This window comes from Triticum urartu, chromosome 3A (assembly GCF_056163025.1).
Source record: "Triticum urartu cultivar PI428250 chromosome 3A, HENAU_Tu73, whole genome shotgun sequence".
In the NCBI taxonomy this organism is placed as follows: Eukaryota; Viridiplantae; Streptophyta; class Magnoliopsida; order Poales; family Poaceae; genus Triticum; species Triticum urartu.
This window is the reverse complement of record NC_141875.1, coordinates 158399000-158418143: the sequence shown is the minus strand read 5'-3', so window position 1 is coordinate 158418143 and position 19144 is coordinate 158399000. Positions and strand designations below refer to the sequence as shown.

At 41.7% G+C, this 19144-nt stretch overlaps 1 long non-coding RNA gene across 1 annotated transcript; it reads left to right on the top strand.

Annotated features, from left to right (window-relative positions):
* Positions 1-13699: 13699 nt before the first annotated feature.
* LOC147979027 (uncharacterized) lies at positions 13700-14772 on the top strand. Its single transcript, XR_015618456.1, has 2 exons — positions 13700-14268; positions 14426-14772. It is a non-coding gene; the product is annotated as an uncharacterized LOC147979027 (long non-coding RNA).
* The last annotated feature ends 4372 nt before the right edge of the window (positions 14773-19144 follow it).

Here is a 19144-nt window from a genome sequence, read left to right as displayed (position 1 = left end):
TTTGAAACATGAGGTGTTATTTGACTGTCCTCCTTATGAGTGGCGGTCGGGGACGAGCGATGGTCTTTTCCTACCAATCTATCCCCCTAGGAGCATGTGCGTAGTGCCGAGGTTTTTGATGACTTGTAGATTTTTGCAATAAGTATGTGAGTTCTTTATGACTAATGTTGAGTCCATGGATTATACGCACTCTCTCCTTTCCATCCTTGCTAGCTTCTTCGGTACCGTGCATTGCCCTTTCTCACATTGAGAGTTGGTGCAAACTTCGCCGGTGCATCCAAACCCCGTGATATGATACGCTCTGTCACACATAAACCTCCTTATATCTTCCTCAAAACAGCCACCATACCTACCTATTATAGCATTTTCATAGCCATTCTGAGATATATTGCCATGCAACTTTCCATCATCCCGTTCATCATGACACATTCATCATTGTCATATTGCTTAGCATGATCATGTAGTTGACATAGTATTTGTGGCAAAGCCACCGTTCATAATTCTTTCATACTTGTCACTCTTGATTCATTGCATATCCCGGTACACCGCCAGAGGCCTTCATATAGAGTCATACTTTGATCTAGTATCGAGTTGTAATCATTGAGTTGTAAATAGATAGAAGTGTGATGATCATCATTCAATAGAGCATTGTCCCAAAAAAAGAGAAAAGAGAAAGGCCAAAGAAAAAACTCCCAAAAAAATAATAAATAATAAAAATAAAAATAAAAGGGGCAATGCTACTATCCTTTTTTCCACACTTGTGCTTCAAAGTAGCACCATGATATAGCGAGTCTCAAATATTGTGCTTCAAAGTAGCACCATGTTCTTCATATAGAGAGTCTCATATGTTGTCACTTTCATATACTAGTGGGAATTTTTCATTATAGAACTTGGCTTGTATATTCCAACAATGGGCCTCCTCAAGTGCCCCTAGGTCTTCGTGAGCAAGCAAGTTGGATGCACACCCACTTAGTTTCTTGTGTTGAGCTTTCATGCATTTATAGCTCTAGTGCATCTGTTGCATGGCAATCCCTACTCCTTGCATTAACATCAATCGATGGGCATCTCCATAGCCCATTGATTAGCCTCGTTGATGTGAGACTTTCTCCTTTTTGTCTTCTCCACATAACCCCCATCATTATATTCTATTCCACCCATAGTGCTATATCAATGGCTCACGCTCATGTATTGCGTGGAAGTTTATGAGTTTGAGATTACTAAAGTATGAAACAATTGCTTGGCTTGTCATCGGGGTTGTGCATGATGAGAGCATTCTTGTGTGACGAAAATGAAACATGACTAAACTATATGATTTTGTAGGGATGGACTTTCTTTGGCCATGTTATTTTGAGAAGACATAATTGCTTAGTTAGTATGCTTGAAGTATTATCATTTTTATGTCAATATGAACTTTTGTCTTGAATCTTTCGGATCTGAATATTCACATCACAAGTAAGAAGAATTGCATTGAAATTATGCCAACTAGCATTCCACATCAAAAATTATCTTTTTATCATTTACCTACTCGAGGACGAGCAGGAATTAAGCTTGGGGATGCTTGATACGTCTCCAACGTATCTATAATTTTTTATTGATCCATGCTATATTATCTACTGTTTTGGGCAATATTGGGCTTTATTTTCCACTTTTATATTATTTTTGGGACTAACCTATTAACCGGAGGCCCAGCCCAGATTTGTTGTTTTATGCCTATTTCAGTGTTTCGAAGAAAAGGAATATCAAACGGAGTCGAAACAGAATGAAATCAACTGGAGAAGTTATTTTTGGAAGGAAACCTACCGGATAGACTTGGACCCTACGTCAGAATATGAAGGAGGAGCTCACGAGGGTAGGGGGCGCCCCCCTGCCTCGTGCCCCCCCCCTTCGGTCCACCGACGTACTCCTTTCACCCATATATACCCACGTATCCTAAAACTTCCAGAACAAAGAATAGATCGGGAGTTCCGCCGCCAGAAGCCTCTGTAGCCACCGAAAACCAATCTAGACCCGTTCCGGCACCCTGCCGGAGGGGGCAATCCCTCTCCGGTGGCCATCTTCATCATCCCGGTGCTCTCCATGACGAGGAGGGAGTAGTTCTCCCTCGGGGCTGAGGGTATGTACCAGTAGCTATGTGTTTGATCTCTCTCTCTCTCTCATGTTCTTGAGATGATACGATCTTGATGTATCGCGAGCTTTGCTATTATAGTTGGATCTTATGTTTCTCCTCCCCCTCTACTCTCTTGTAATGAATTGAGTTTCCCCTTTGGAGTTATCTTATCGGATTGAGTCTTTAAAGATTTGAGAACACTTGATGTATGTCTTGTCATGCGTATCTGTGGTGACAATGGGATGCCACGTGATTCACTTGGTGTATGTTTTGGTGATCAACTTGCGGGTTCCGCCCATGAACCTATGCATAGGGGTTGGCACACGTTTTCGTCATGATTCTCCGGTAGGAACTTTGGGGCACTCTTTCAGGTCCTTTGTGTTGGTTGAATAGATGAATCTAAGATTGTGTGACGCATATCGTATAATCATACCCACGGATACTTGAGGTGACATTGGAGTATCTAGGTGACATTAGGGTTTTGATTGATTTGTGTCTTAAGGTGTTATACTAGTATGAACTCTAGGGCTGTTTGTGACACTTATAGGAATAGCCCAAGGGATTGATTGGAAAGAATAACTTTTAGGTGGTTTCGTACCCTACCATAATCTATTCGTTCGTTCTCCGCTATAGTGACTTTGGAGTGACTCTTTGTTGCATGTTGAGGGATAGTTATGTGATCCAATTATGTTAGTATTGTTGAGGGAACTTACACTAGCGAAAGTATGAACCCTAGGCCTTGTTTACCATCATTGCAATACCGTTTACGCTCACTTTTACCATTAGTTACCTTGCTGCTTTTATAATTTCAGATTACAAATACCTTTATCTACCATCCATATTGCACTTGTATCACCATCTCTTCGCCGAACTAGTGCACCTATACAATTTACCATTGTATTGGGTGTGTTGGGGACACAAGAGACTCTTTGTTATTTGGTTGCAGGGTTGCTTGAGAGAGACCATCTTCATCCTACGCCTCCTACAAATTGATAAACCTTAGGTCATCCACTTGAGGGAAATTTGCTATTGTCCTACAAACCTCTGCACTTGGAGGCCCAACAACATCTACAAGAAGAAGGTTGTGTAGTAGACATCAATGGGTAGTGTTTTCTCTCTATTCTTAAATCTCATATTTTCTAAAACCCTCAGATGCCTCCGAGACGTGCCCCGGATTTACCTTCCCACCGGAGCTCACCCAGTTGATCCAGCAGCAGAACACATTGATGCAGTTGCTAGTCCAGAATCAGAATCAGGGGAACAACAACAACCCACCACCACCACCACCTGTTGATCACTTAGCCCATTTTCTTAGGCTAAATCCGCCGGTGTTTTCCAGTAGCACCAAGCCGATAGTAGCAGATGATTGGCTCCGCAAGACAGCAAGAGAGTTGACCACAGCAGGATGCACAGATGCGGAAAAGGTGAAGTTTGCCGCACATCAGCTTGAAGGACCCGCAGCATCATGGTGGGAGAATTTCACAGCCACTTTCCCTGTCGATACTGTCACATGGGACCAGTTTCAGCAGACTTTCCGTACTGCCCATGTTTTAGCAGGAGCTATGGCCATGAAGAAGCGAGAGTTTTGCAACTTGCTCCAAGGAGGACGGACAGTTGGCCAGTATGTGGAGGACTTTAGTAAGCTAGCACGTTATGCCCCAGATGACGTTGCTACGGATGGATCTAAGCAGGAGAAGTTTCTGGAAGGATTGCATGACGAGTTGAGCATGCAGTTGATGGTAGCAACCTTCAACAACTACCAGGAGTTGGTAGATCATGCTCTCATGATTGAAGGGAAGCAGCAGCAGATTGAGAATCGCAAGAGGAAGTATGGACAAGGAAAGTACAATTCAGGAGCTCAACAGAAGCCACGTTTTACCCCTAGACCAGGAGGACATTTTCAGCATACCCATGGAGGAGGTAGCTCGCACAATCATAACGGCCCCAAGAATGGTAATGGGAATGGGGGAAGCAACGGCCAGAACTGCACCAACCCATCAACCCCAGCCAAGAGAGACCTGAGCCAAGTCACTTGCTTTAAGTGCCAGAAGACCGGACATTATGCCAATGAATGTCCTGAATCATAGAATGGAAATGGCAATGGAAGCTCTGGGAAGAAGCCGAACCCTTTCAACAGGGGACAGGTGAACCACGTTAACGTGGAGGAGGTTGAAGAGCAGCTGGATGCAGTAATCGGTAAGTTTTTGGTTAAGTCATTTACTGCACTCGTTCTTTTCGATACCGGTGCATCGCATTCATACATATCAAGGGGATTTATGGATAAGTATAACCTGCCCACCAAAGTTCTTAGAACACCTATGTTAGTGAGCTCACCAGGAGCGGAGTATATGGCTAGGAAGGGATGTTTTCAAGTGCAAGGTAGCCCAGTCCAGGCAGAAGAGCTACGCGGATTCTAAATGCAAGGAGACAGTTTACGAAGTCGGAGACCGAGTTTATCTTCAAGTATCTCCACTTCGAGGTGTTAAGCGCTTTGGAGTTAAGGGAAAGTTAGCGCCACGTTTTGTAGGACCATACAAGGTTTTGGAGCGTATGGGAGAAGTAGCTTATAAGTTGGAATTGCCCAAAGGATTGTCAGGAGTTCACGACGTGTTCCACGTTTCACAGTTGAAGAAGTGCCACGCAGAGATGGCTGATATACCACTGAGAGACACAGTGTCGTTGGAAGCGATTCACTTGGACAGTGATTAGACCTATGAGGAGAAACCAGTCAAGATACTTGAGTATGCCAGCCGAGTCACCCGCAGCAAGGTTATCAAGTTTTGCAAAGTTCAATGGAGCCACCACACGGAGGATGAAGCCACCTGGGAACGAGAGGAAGATCTGCTGAAGGACCACCCTCACCTATTTTCTAGCCAACCTGAATCTCGAGGGCGAGATTCATCTTAAGGGGGTAGGTTTGTAACATCCCAAATTTTCAATTTGGAATGTTATACAATAGAGCATTATTGCATATCATATTTTATTGCATTTTGGTTGATCCTAGAAATTTTCACGCAACTCAAGGACCCTCGGAGAGAGTAGGGGATTTCGTTATTTTCATATTTGAGTTTTCTCAAATTTTGAAAATGGGATCATTTGATTTTATTTATTTTATCTTCAAATATTTCTATTATCAAAATATGAGAGAGGGAATAAAATGACTTTCCCAAAAATAAAGAAATATTGAGGATTTAATAAAAAATCAAATAAGATTTTATTTGCTATTTTGTTGAATTTAGGAAAAATGCGTGTTTTTCAAAATTGCATTTAGGCTCCAAATAAATGTTCATCCTGTGCGCCTTGATTTTAGAAGCCGGGGAAAATTTATTTGGGGATTTTTGGAGTCCGTTTAGTATTCCTTTTGTTTTTTTTCTGAGCATAATTATTAAAAAAAGTCCGAACCGACTTTGGGCCGTAACCGGCCAGGACTCCGCCTGGCCGGGGCTTTATATAGCCGCCGCCCCAGCCCCAGCCCAGCCGCGCCGCCCCGCCCGCAAACCCTAGTCGCCGCCGTCGCTGCCACGCCGCCGCCGGAGTTCGCCGCCGACGAGGTCGAGCCGCCCCGGTTTTTTTTAGAAAACCGTTAGGTTTTCACGGGGTTTTTTCGGTTTTTTAGATTCGTTTTTTAGATAGATCGGTTTTTTTCTCGGTTTGGTTAATTAGCGAGCGTTCGCTCATTCGTTCGTTTTAACGAACGCGTTCATCGTTTAGATCCAGATAACAAACGTTCGTTCGTTAATCTGTTCGTCGTTTTTCTTTTTCTCAGATTAAATCCATGATTTTTCTGATTGCGATTCCTGATCCGCTTTTCGTTCTAGTATAACTTTTCGCTCGTTTATTGGAATCAGGCGATTCAAGCGCCTGGAGTTTCGTCTCGAAACCCTCTTTCCATTTAACCAACTCAAACAAGTTTTTGCTTCTGTAAAATTTGACCTAGATCCAGAATAGTAATCGAAGCCTGTTTGTTTTGCCGTTTGTCTTTCGTTGCTTCATTCGATTTGGTTCTTCTTGCCAACCGGAGTTCTTAAGTTGAAATTTCTGGTTAGATCTCTTATTTGAGTTTTACCTGTGCATTAGTTGAGTACTTATTGTATGCTTGTTTGTTTGCGATAGAGTACCCGGAGTGCGCCGCTTGCTACTTCGAATCGCTAGGTTTTGCGGATCATCAGCAAGGCAAGTAACACTTTGATCATACCTCCTACTACCCAGTTTTTATTGCATTAGATCAACCCTCACACATTGCATGATTAGGATCTAATTAAATTGTGGGTTTGGGAAGTAGTTGAGGTAGTACCTATCACCTGTTATTTATCAAACCTTTGGGAGTTACTTCTACATTTGCTTATTATGCCATGCTATGCTAGTAGACGTGGATTGGGTGAGTGAAATCCATGACAGATGTGAGTTTGTTTAATTAATGGTTTATCTAAGGTGGCAACTTAAATACACATCTGGGTGGATTGAGGCACCTGGGTATTCCAGCGATTGCCTGTTTTTCTTTTGGACCGCCACCCAGGCTCAAAGGGATCATGAGATTATTCATGCTAGAAACTTCCGTGTGCAGCCACAAGCTACTATGGGCTCTAGCATAGTTGAGTAAGTCGTGCGAACTCTTACAGTGGTAGACTAGCAGATGTAGGGGAAAGTAGGTGTAACGGTCTACCCGATCGTAAGGTGCTAGCGCTTCTGAAAGACTATGTCTCGGTCATCCGTTTCTCAAACACCATGTAGTGCGAGAATCCCAACGGAGGAGATCGAGTCTTGTGGGGAAAAGTGCGCAAACCTCTGCAGAGTGTATAAACTAATCATGGTTAGTTGTGTCTCCGGTTATGGACATCTTGAGTATCTAGTACTTGGATTATCATGTGAATCTCATCATGTTACTCTAATTAATTTGTTGGGTTTTTAATGATGATGCTTAATTGGGATTGAGAATGCTGTCAACCATTCTCAATGTTTAACAACTACCATGATAGTTAAATAAAATTTATTCCTTTGTAGTAGGGAAAAATTGGCTTTACGCAGAACTGTAACCATAGAGCTTTCCACCAACCAAATATGCATATAGTATAGCCTTATTCTTTCATTGCTCTCTATGTGTTACATTGCCAGCATATTCCATGTGCTGACCCGTTTTGGGCTGCAACGTTCATGTTGCAGACTTTTCAGACGACGAGTAAGGTGCCTTTTAGGTCGTGGTTATATACTCAGTGATGCCGTTGGAGTTGATGGACTCACTTATCTTCCAAGCCTTCCGCTGTTATCGTTATTAGATGGCCTTAAGCCATATTTATTGTAATAAGTTCTCTTCTCAGACACTCGTTGTAATAAGTGTGTGATTGCTACTCTGTTATAAATCCTTCAAGTACTGTGTGGTGTCAGCATTACTGATCCAGGAATGACACCTGAGCACAGAGATTGGACCATTTGAGGTCTGGTCGCTACACCTTTTTGACGATTTTTTACACCACCGTTTGCGATTATTGCATCGCACATAGTTTCGGCGAAGGGTCTCTGATCGTAGTGTCGCGTTAGCAGCATCCTGCAGTAGTGTACATGTATCACCGAAGGTGTTTGTTGAGTTGTGATGACCCACAAGTATAGGGGGTCAATCATAGTCATTTCGACAAGTAAGAGTGTCGAACCCAACGAGGAGCAGAAGGAAATGACAAGTGGTTTTCAGCAAGGTAATGTCTACAACCACCGAAATTGTAAGTAGTGAGTAGCTTGATAGCAAGATAATTTGTAACGAGCAAGTAACGATAATAAAAAAATTTGCAGCAAGGTAGCCCAATCCTTTTGAGGCAAAGGACGGGCCAAAACGGTCACTTAAGATAAGAAAAGTGTTCTTGAGGGTACACGGGAATTTCATCCAGTCACTTTCATCATGTTGGTTTGATTTGTGTTCGCTACTTTGATAATTTGATATGTGGGTGGATCGGTGCTTAGGTGTTGTTCTTACTTGAACAAACCTCCTACTTATGATTAACCCCCTCTAAAGCATCTGCAACTACGATAAAAGTATTATGAATAAATTCTAACCATAGCATTAAACTTTTGGATCCAATCGGTCCCTTACGGAATAGCGCATAAACTAGGGTTTAAGCTTTTGTCACTCTTGCAACCCATCATCTAATAACTACTCCACAATGCATTCCCTTAGGCCCAAATATGGTGAAGTGTCATGTAGTCGACGTTCACATGACACCACTAAGGGAATCACAACATACATACCATCAAAATATCGAACACGTATAAAATTCACATGATTACTTGCAACAAGATTTCTCCCGTGACCTCAAGAACAAAAGTAACTACTCACAAATGATAATCATGCTCAAGATCAGAGGGGTATTAAATAGCATATTGGATCTGAACATATAATCTTCCACCAAATAAACCATATAGTAATCAACTACAAGATGTAATCAACACTGCTAGTCACCCACAAGTACAAATCTATAGTCCGGGTACAAAGATTGAACACAAGAGATGAACTAGGGTTTGAGGGGAGATGGCGTTGTTGAAGATGTTGATGGATATTGCCCTCCCCAAGATGGGAGAGTTGTTGGTGATGATGACGATGGTGATTTCCCCCTCAGGGAGGGAAGTTCCCCCAACGGAATCGCTCCGCCGGAGGGCAATAGTGCTCCTGCCCAAGTTCCGCCTCAAGTCGGCGGCGCTTCGTCCCAAAAGTCCTCTCCTTATTTTTTAGGTCAAAATGACTTCTATACAAGATGGGCACCGTAGGTGGACTAGGCTGAGCACAACTCACCAGGGCGCGCCTGGGGGGCCAGGCGCGCTCTGGTGTCTTGTGCTCACCAGGTGGGCCCCCTCAGTAGTTATTTGCTCAAGTATTTCTTATTTATTCCATAGAAACTCCTCATGAAGTTTCAGCTCATTTGGAGTTATGCATAATAGGTAGCCTAACGTAGCTTTTTCAGGTCCAGATTTCCAGCTACCGAAATTCTCCCTCTTTGTGTGAACCTTGCATATTATGAGAGAAAAGGCATTAGAATTACTCCAAAAAGCATTATTATGCATAAAAACATTATAAATAACAGTAGGTAAACATGATGCAAAATGGACGTATCAACTCCCCCAAGCTTAGACCTCGCTTGTCCTCAAGCGAAAACCAAAATTGAAAAACATGTCCACATGCTTAGAGAGAGCGGTGTCGATAAAAACAAAATACGGACATAGAAGCATCATGTGAATTATTATAACAGCAACAAACTTTAACATAAAAAATTTATCATAGACTTCTCATGAATAAGTAACAATTCATCACTGATGACCCACAAGTATATGGCATCAATTGTAGCTCTTTTCGATAAGTAAGAGTGTTGAGCCCAACAAGTAGCAGAAGGAAATGACAAGTGGTTTTCAGCGAGGTAATGTCTGCAAGTGCTGAAATTGTAAGTAGCAGAGTAGTTTGATAGCAAGATAATTTGTAACGAGCAAGTAACGATAGTGGTAACAAAGGTGCATCAAGGAAGCCCAATCCTTTTGAGGCAAAGGACAAGCCAAAATAGTCTCTTATAATAAGCAAAGCGTTCTTGAGGGTACACGGGAATTTCATCTAGTCACTTTCACCATGTTGGTTTGATTTGTGTTCACTACTTTGATAATTTGATATGTGGGTGGACTGGTGCTTAGGTGTTGTTTTTACTTGAACAAACCTCTTACTTATGTTTAACCCTCCCACAAGCATCCACAACTACAAGAAAAGTATTAAGAATAAATTCTAACCATAGCATTAACTTTTGGATCCAATCGGTCCCTTACGGAATAGCGCATAACACTACAAGAAATACGTTAATCCATGAAGGATTTCTCGTGACGTTCCTAGGATCCGTCACTATCGATGACGGATTTGTCTGGCTCGTCATGAAAACCGTCACGGGTCACTGAGATGAGAACAAGACCTACGACAATGGCTCCCTTAGGACGGACCGTCACGGATACCGTCATGAATCGACCAGCTGTACACCACCCAGACCGTCATGGATGACTCATGCTGACGTGTCATGCGTGCGACCCACACTGATCAGGCTTAGCTTTTCCCGACGTTGCTTATTTTTGAAGGAAAAAATGAACTGCTGCTGCGGCTGTGTCGTCCCGAAGTTGGGCCGCTGTAAGGTGTTCTTTTACAGAAAAGCTATCTAGTTTTTTAATGAAAAAAATGAGAAGCTGCGGCATACGATCGAAGTAGCCTTGGTCGCTACTACTAGGCAATTTCTACGTTTGTGTTAAATGTCTTTCTAAGTTCTTACATACGATCAGCCGAGATTTTTAGTCAAAAAAAAAAAGATCGAACTGGGAATCGAACCATTTCTATGTTCTTTTGCCAGGTCGGCTACAATTAACAGATCGACCATACCTAAACGTAATTGTTTTAGTAATTTGCACACGCAGGCAACAATTGTTTTCCACATCGATATCAAACATTCGTGAAATCTCCTAACAAATTTATGCCAATCTTATGAATCAATAATATTGTACCATGCCCAATTTTTAGAATTGTCTTCCATATTTTGATATAATTATCATTTTTTCCAATAGGTTGCAAATAAAAGTTTGAGTTATCCCTAACTATCTTTTGATATTTTCATTCATTTCTAGGATATGAGCTAAAAAGACATAATGCCTTAAATATATTTTTGAAATGTTTAAACCTTATTTGACATACATATACCTCAAAAAGGAATTACGTCCGATAAGCACACATAAATTCATTTAAACTATAGAAAATATTAAATCGTCTCTAAAATTATTGAAACTCGTACACAACAAAAAATATGTATTATAGTACATGTAACAATTCTATAAGGGTACGCAGCGTGTTTTAATTGAAAAAAAGAACCGCACATGAATGGAACTCAAACCCAAGACATGATTTTTAAATGACTAGCTCCTTTTTTTCAAAATCATATTTGTGATAAAGAATGTTTCGTACGATTAAGAAAATGTCCAACTTATACTTTAAAAATGTTTAACATTTGTTCAAATAATGTTCAAACATGTTTTGAAAAAAAAATTCATCGTGTATTTCAAAATTCAACGTTAATCAAAAAATGTTACATGTGTATACAAAAATTGTAGAATGTCTATTGTATAAAGTTGACATGAATTTGAAAAAAGGAAATGAAAAAAAGGAAAAAGAAAAAAAATAAAAACAAGCAGGCAAAACCCCCCAAAATCGATGAAAACCTACGAAAACACATAAAACCAATAAAATAATAAAAGAAAACCATGAGCTTGGGCTTGGGAATTTCAGCTCGATTGAATGGGAAATCTTTTTTCAATAAATAAAAATGTATAAATTGATTTAAAGCAAAACGAACAAACGACATCAACGAAACTTTATCAGTAAATGAAGTTGAACATGGGCAACCCAAAAACAATACTTTGAAAGGCATCAACTTAATGATTATAGCTTGAAATTTAATTATTACAAAAATAGTAATAAATGATTTTATAAAAATACCAAAATATAATTTAATTTTGAACTGCAGCTGCATGAAAAAGTTCGCAAAATTGGTTTGAAAAATCATATTTGTGTTAGCAAGTCTATGTTTAGGCCTTATTCAAGAAAAGGAAGGAATTCTAAACATGACGGTGCCAAGACATGACCCCGACCATGGAGTTACCCCCTTTTTCAATTCCAAAAAATGCAAATGGAGTCTGAAAAACATGAAATTTAGCATGGTGCCCTCATAAGACATCCAGAGGCTATGGTAGAAATTCGAGAAGCTTTGGCAAAAGTTGGGACATAAGCTGCTTAGAAATGTTCGTGAATTCAATGTTCGAGAAAAAAAATCTAGGTTACAAGAGGCAACAGGTCCAGTTTGAAGGCGAAGCAACCAATGTTCGTGAATTCAAAAAATGAACGTGAATTCAAAAAAAACCATGAATTAAAAAATATTTGCGAATATGAAAAATGTTAGTGATTTCAAAATTTCTTCGTGAATTCATAAAATGTTCGCCATTACAAAAATATTCACGATTTCAGAAAATAAGTTCAAAAAATGTGAAAAATGTTCGTGAATTTAAAAAATGTTCACATATTGAAAAAATGTTCACTTATTTTAGAAAATTATTCCTGTATTCAACAAATGTTCATGAAATTCAAATAAATTTTCCAATTCACAAAAATGTCACGAAATTGCAAGAATGTTCATAAAATTAAAAAGTATCCTCGGCTTGCCTACATCTGTTCGAATCCTCATACACTTTAAGTTAAATGTGTTTGTAAAAATGTTAAATAATTACACAATAATTTTTAATAAACTCTGGTTTTCTTTTTCTAAAAAAATTTGAACATTTTTTAATACACTTTATTAATTTTTAATGCATGGCGATTTTTTTTAAACTCTACTATACACCAACGTGGCATCGCTCCGGACGCCTCGTGTAGCATGAAACCTAGGCAAGACCGTAATGGAGCATATTCTCGTATTTGAGAATCATATTGGAGCATTCCAAGAGTCTCTGGACTATAGTGTTACACGTCGTGGGTGTACTTTAAAAAATGTCTTGACAGAAAGCCTCGTCATGTTCTGGACAGGAGAGAAAAAAAATGATGCCACATCGAACCACCATATGTTCGTGTCTTCCGCGAGCCCTGGCATAAAAAATATGTTCATGTTGTTGAATGATTTGTAATTGAAAAATGCAAACAAAGTCAGAAAAACATAAAACTTCGCACGATGCCCTTTTATGACACCTAGAGGCCGTGCTAGAAATTTGATAATGGTTAACAATAGTAGTGACGTACACTGCTTAGAAAACCAGGCCATCTTCGTGTAAGAATCAAGGTTTCGATAGGGAACATGTTAGGTATGTATGCAAAGAGACCACATCTTCATCTGTTGGCCTTGGATTTTTCTACGCCCAACAAACACGGTAACATGATCCATGTAAAAATAGTTGTGCCATACGCTTCTTAGAAATCAGGCCATATTCGAGTAATCTAGGTTTCGAGAGAGAACATGTCAGTTTAAAGGCGAAGTGATCACTGCTTTATCCATTTGCCTTTTTTCTGCACTCAACATACACCATCATACGACCCATGTCAAAAATTGGCATTTTCTGGGTCTGTTTGCACATTTAAGTCATTTAGTGCATTTTTGGACATTTAATGAATAAAATTCAGTTTCAAACTGCAAGTGTATGGAATTTTTATGGAAAATGGTTTTAAAATCCTATTTGTGTTAAAGTGTCTATGTTCGGGTCTTATACAAGAAAAGGAAATGAGTGCAAAACATGAGGGTGCAAGACTCTTCTAAACTTGAAGATGAATGTTTTTTACAAGGTGAACAATATCATTAATAATTCAAATATTTTTCGCATTTAACTAACATCAACCCAAAGGACAACAAATGATTGAGTCGGACCCGCAAAAAAAAGATTGAGTCAGGACTGCCCTAAATTAAAAAAAGGTTTTTAGAAATGTTTATTGGGTGAGTGCACCAACGTGGCAGTTGTTGGTTAGCAACTATAATACGGTGCTTCCCTAAAAAAACTATAATACGGTGCTTGCACGCACATGCGAGAGATACGGTGCCACAGATAGCGATCCTGCGTGAGGCAAATCTAGCGTTTTGATTGGTCCATCCAACCATCCCACGGATCGACCATCCACACCGTTTACTCCTCTAGATCCAACGGCAAGCACACACCTATCCAGCCGCTGCAGCCGGCTTATCTTCAACGCAGCAACAAACTCCCAATTCTCTCGTCTTCCAGATCCTTCCCGATCCACGACCGCGCGTATCTCCCACCACTCTCTGAGCCGCTCGTTCCCAGCCACCAGTTTCTTCCCCTAATCTAGGCTTCCACCTCTCCATCCGGTGGTGCCGCCCTGAGCGGCCCTATAGGGTCGTGCCGCGGTGGCCAAGGGGGCTGCGCCGAGCCGGCGCCAGACCAATGCCGCCACGGATTGCGCCGTGGTGGGACGCCGCCGCCCTTCGTCGCCGAGGTTCCCGAGTCCGTCGTGTACGCCGTCCTCATCGTCGGCTTCTCCATCAACCTCAGCATGCCCTCAAGCTCTTGTCGTGCTCTTCGCCGTCGACCAGCTCGCCTTCAAGTTTGCCGTCCTAAGAGCCCGCCGACCGAGTCTCCTGGCCTCGTGCTGCGCCCGCGCCTGCTCCTACGGGGTCCGCAAGGCCTTCTTCGTTCCCTACATCTCCCGCGTTAGGAACATGCCCGCCTCCATCGCCTCGCAGATCTACACCAATGCTTTGACCGTGATGTTTGTCCCGCTACACTAATCTTTCTTTTAACTTATCCATTACCTTGCATGTCTTCCTCCAGAAAGGCAAAACAGCACATGGTGTTCTCCGGTTCCATTCGTCGAGCACTAGGCGGCACTGAGCGGACCGGTTGCACTTGGAAACCAGCACATGGCGTTCTCCGGGACTTCCTATAGATTGAAGTTATGTGTGTTTTGCGCCTGTATTTTTTCTAGAAATGTCTGTAATTTCGAGTTTGTCGTGGTGTTTCTTTTCTTTTGTGTAAAATGTTACTATCAGAAAATGATTGTAAAAAGGATTTAGTAGTAGGTTTGTTGTAATATTTTGCAGTGTGTATATGTAATTTTCTTTTCTTTAAGGACAAACAAATATCTTCTGAAAAGTTTGTATTGGCGCATTAGATCAAAATTTTAATGGATTCATTGAACCGTGTGATGGGCTAATCTAGGCCTCAAATTCATGGGCTTCGGACTGACCTAAAATTTGATTGGGCCAAACTTAGTTTGGGCTAAATACTACATGGGCTATTGGTCTTACCCCTGGGCTGAGATTTAATGGGCCAAAACTTTAATGGAGATACTCTCTTCATGGGCCGCAACGTCATATACATGTCAGATGATGATGTGGCACACAAGTTAACACCGTTATGAGCACGTCAGTTAACTGACATGCATGACGGTCAAGAACTGTCATAGATCCGTGACGGTTTGAGAGATCCGTCAACGATTGCATTGTGGTTAAATTATGACGCGATATACATGACGGATTACAAATCCGTCGCAGCGGATGATGCACGACAGTTTTGCACTCGTCTGTGACGGACAGGAGTCATCATGGATTAACAGAATTCTTGTAGTGTAAACTGGGGTTTAAGCTTCTGTCACTCTTGCAACCCATCATCTAATTGCTACTCCACAATGCATTCCCTTAGGACCAAATATGGTGAAGTGTCATGTAGCCAACGTTCACATGACACCATTAAGGGAATCACAACATACATACTATCAAAATATCAAACACATATCAAGTTCACATGATTACTTGCAACATGATTTCTCCCATGACCCCAAGAACAAAAGTAACTACTCACAAGTGATAAACATGCTCAAGATCACAGGGGTATTAAATAGTATATTGGATCTAAACATATAATCTTTCACCAAATAAACCATATAGTAATCAACACTACTAGTCACCCACAAGCACCAATCTATTGTTTCGATAACAAGATTGAACACAAGATATGAACTAGGGTTTGAGATGAGATGGTGCTATTGAAGATGTTGATGGAGATATCCCTCCCCAAGATGGGAGAGTTGTTGGTGATGATGATGACGATGATTTTCCCCTCTGGGAGGGAAGTTCCCCCGGCGGAATCGCTCCGCCGAAGGGCAAAAGTGCTCCTGCCCAAGTTCCGCCTCGAGACGACAGCGCTCCACCCGAAAGTCCTCTCCTTATTTTTTTTCTAGGTCAAAATGACTTATATACCAGAAGATGGGCACCAGAGGTGGGCCTGGGTGAGCACAACCCACCAGGGCGGGCCTGGGCTCCCTGGCGCGCCTAGGTGGGTTGTTCCCACCTGGTGGGCCTCCTCTCGTACCTATTTGCTCCAATATTCATTATATATTCCATAAAAATTCTCCGTGATGTTTCAACTTGTTTGGAGTTGTGCATAATAGGTAGCCTGACGTAGCTTTTCCATGCGGTGGGAGAATGAATACTCATGTGGCTCCGGCTGGCTCTGAATCCTCATGAACGACACACTATACTCGATCGATTCATTATCCTCTGAATGCTCGACCTTCGAACTGTACTCCCACCACCTCTGCCTGACTTTATCCTCGGGCGAATCTGTCTACTTCATCGCCCAGAGGAGATACTCGATGAACTCGAAGGACCGCAGCGTGACTGTCACCGAGGAGTACATCGCGGCCCTCATCGTCGTCGTCTCGCTCTTTCGCATACATTGCCACATGGCCCTCACCGTCCTCGAAATCTCCCACTTATTGTCAAATCAAGTAAGGATCTCCTTCAACCTGGCTAACTTCGCCTGGTCACCGCCGGCGATCTGCCGGATTCGCTGCTGCATCCTCTCCATAGATATCCTTCTCAGAGGTCTGATGCTAGCTTAGGAAGATGGGAGGAGAGACAGTGGTCTTGCAATATAGAAGAGGGAGAGGCGAGACGATGGTTTTGCAATGGAGAAGATGGAGAGGAGAGGGGGTGGTTTTGCATTGGGGAAGAGGGAGAGGTGAGACGGTGGATTTGGAATGGAGATGATGGAGAGGAGAGGAGATGGTTTTGCAATGGAGAAGAGGGAGAGGAGCGTGCGGCGTCGATTTAGGATTGGACGAGAGGGCCGGCGCGCTATGATTAGATCAAAATCAAAATCAATTTACCCTTCAATTAAGAAAGCGACCCCACATTAACTAGTCTCCCTTTTATTCTGAGTCATAATTGACCATATTTTCACAAATAAAATATATGTTATACGTTGCAAAAATAATATAATTTGAAAGTACATTTAGATATGAACCAAACGATACAATTTTTGGTGACATGCATTCACATTTTGCTTGTTAAATACAGTATGTGGTCAAACTTTGACCCAAAATACGCAAAACAAAAAAAATACTTTCAAGACCAGCGTCGCTCCTCTCCTCTTAAACCACCGCCGCTCCTCTCATGTTCCAATGTAAATCCAGCGCCGCTCCTCTCCCGTTCTAATCCAAAACCAGCGCCGCTCCTCTCCTCTTCCATTCAAAAACCACCGCCAGCGAGTGAAGGTAATGTGGAGAAGTAGATCAATGGAGGAGTATAACCGATACGTGAGGATCGCAGACGGCAACCCTGTGAAGCTAGCTAGGATGTTGGAGATACAGTATTGGTTTGACAACAAGGACCAACTAGCGGCAAAGGCGGCATCCATGGCCAAGTATCTGCAACAGAGAGAAAAGGCGGCGATACTCCCGAAGGGAGTCGCGTCGGAGTACATAGAGCTGCTCCTCTGGGCCATGGAGCAAACAGATTCACCGAATCTGATCATGAGGCGGCGGTGGTGGGAGTATCAATCCCAGATGGAGCATCCACCAGAGATTGAAGGATCGAGCATCTACAGGGTGCCGTGCCAGAGCGAGCTGGTGGAGTCTTCGTTGACCGAACCGAACTGCAAGAGGAGAAAAGCAGTTGGCCCAACGACGCTTCCCCACCATCCTCTCCCTCGCCGTTCACATCGTCTCATGGGACGGCTGTCTGCCGTCGGGGAATAGAAGGGGACTGCCCCCAGCCCAATAGTCGGGCAGGTTTTGAATTGTCAGGAGGAGCTTAGGGTTGTAAGTATTTGTAGGTTGTGAATTGTGTTTTGTGTCGTGTATTTTGAGAGTACTTTCAGATATGAATGTCTTTTGAATTTCAGATTTGTAGTATTGAGCATATGAAGTATTTTATGAATTCTAGAGATATATTTTAGCACTTAAAAATGTAGTTTCATAGGAGTATAAAAGTGCAGACAATGTGATTCTCAGAGAAGAAACTGCAACTTTCAGAGGCAGAGCATTTATATGAATACGGACTTTTCAAACAGGGATAACATCATGTTGGAAGTTTTATTCATGGTCGAAAATGAAACTACCAGCCAATTAACATCATGCTGATCAACATTCTTCATAAGATACACAGTAAAAAAGATATGTTATTTTCAAAATGCCCACACAATGTCGAATGTGCGAAAAACAGAGAAAGCGAGGGACGAAGTTTTGGCAAGTGTTGGACGTGGTGTGCGTAGATGACAATGGGGACCCACATGTCAATAATGGCAGAGGAAAAAATTTGGAGATATTTTCCCTGCATCAGGTGGAATCGAACCCGGGCGGAACAGCGGTCGGGTAGTGTCACTTGGCCAATGGGCTAGTTTAGTAGTTTCGGTACAAATAAGGCATTGTCTCAGGTGGTCTGATCTCGTCCTGCGCCTTTGCGCGCTTGCCGCGGCGGCACTGTCTGCCGTTGTGAACATGCTGAACAAATGAGAGGGATCTGGAGAGGACTGTACGTGGAGAGGCGGACAGTCGGGACCCGCCAGGTCTATCATCGTACGCAAGCAAGTGCCTCATTGAAAAAAATACTTCCTCCTAATGCTATACTGACGTTGGGGCCCACGAGTTTGTCAATATAGTTACATTTTTTTAGGTGCTTCAACATAGTTACTAAAGGAGATAAATTTACAACGAAGCCGGGGAGCTGGCAGGTATCATTTATTATCATTAGGGCAGCAAGTATCAGCTGAATTCTGGGCTGCCCCTTCTAGGCTTTCTTTTTTAACATGCGCAGCCCACGACATGCCGATTTGTATTTTCTTGAGGGTCGTCATGTATCGACCGGCCTATGAACCTCCAATCCGAGGTTTTTTTTTCCTAAAATATTGGCAGCCCAACTTATGTATTTTTTTAAGAAAACTCAGAGGTCTGTTCTATTTTTCTATATAAGAATAGGAGCGACTGGTCCAACTTATGTTTCCCTTCTAACCATATTATATATATTTAAATTATTTTATATGTTATTATATATTATTGTTATTGTCATCATATATTTAACAGATACTTACATATGTAAGAAAACAATATCCCACATCTTATTGACTTATAATAATAATTTCTTAACAATAAAATCCTGGATTTTTTGGCAATGAAAATCCTAGTAATTGTGTACAAAATCTTGGTAAGATTTAAGGAACAATGTAATAATAAATCACTTACTATTTCAGTATAGTTATAACAAAATGCTC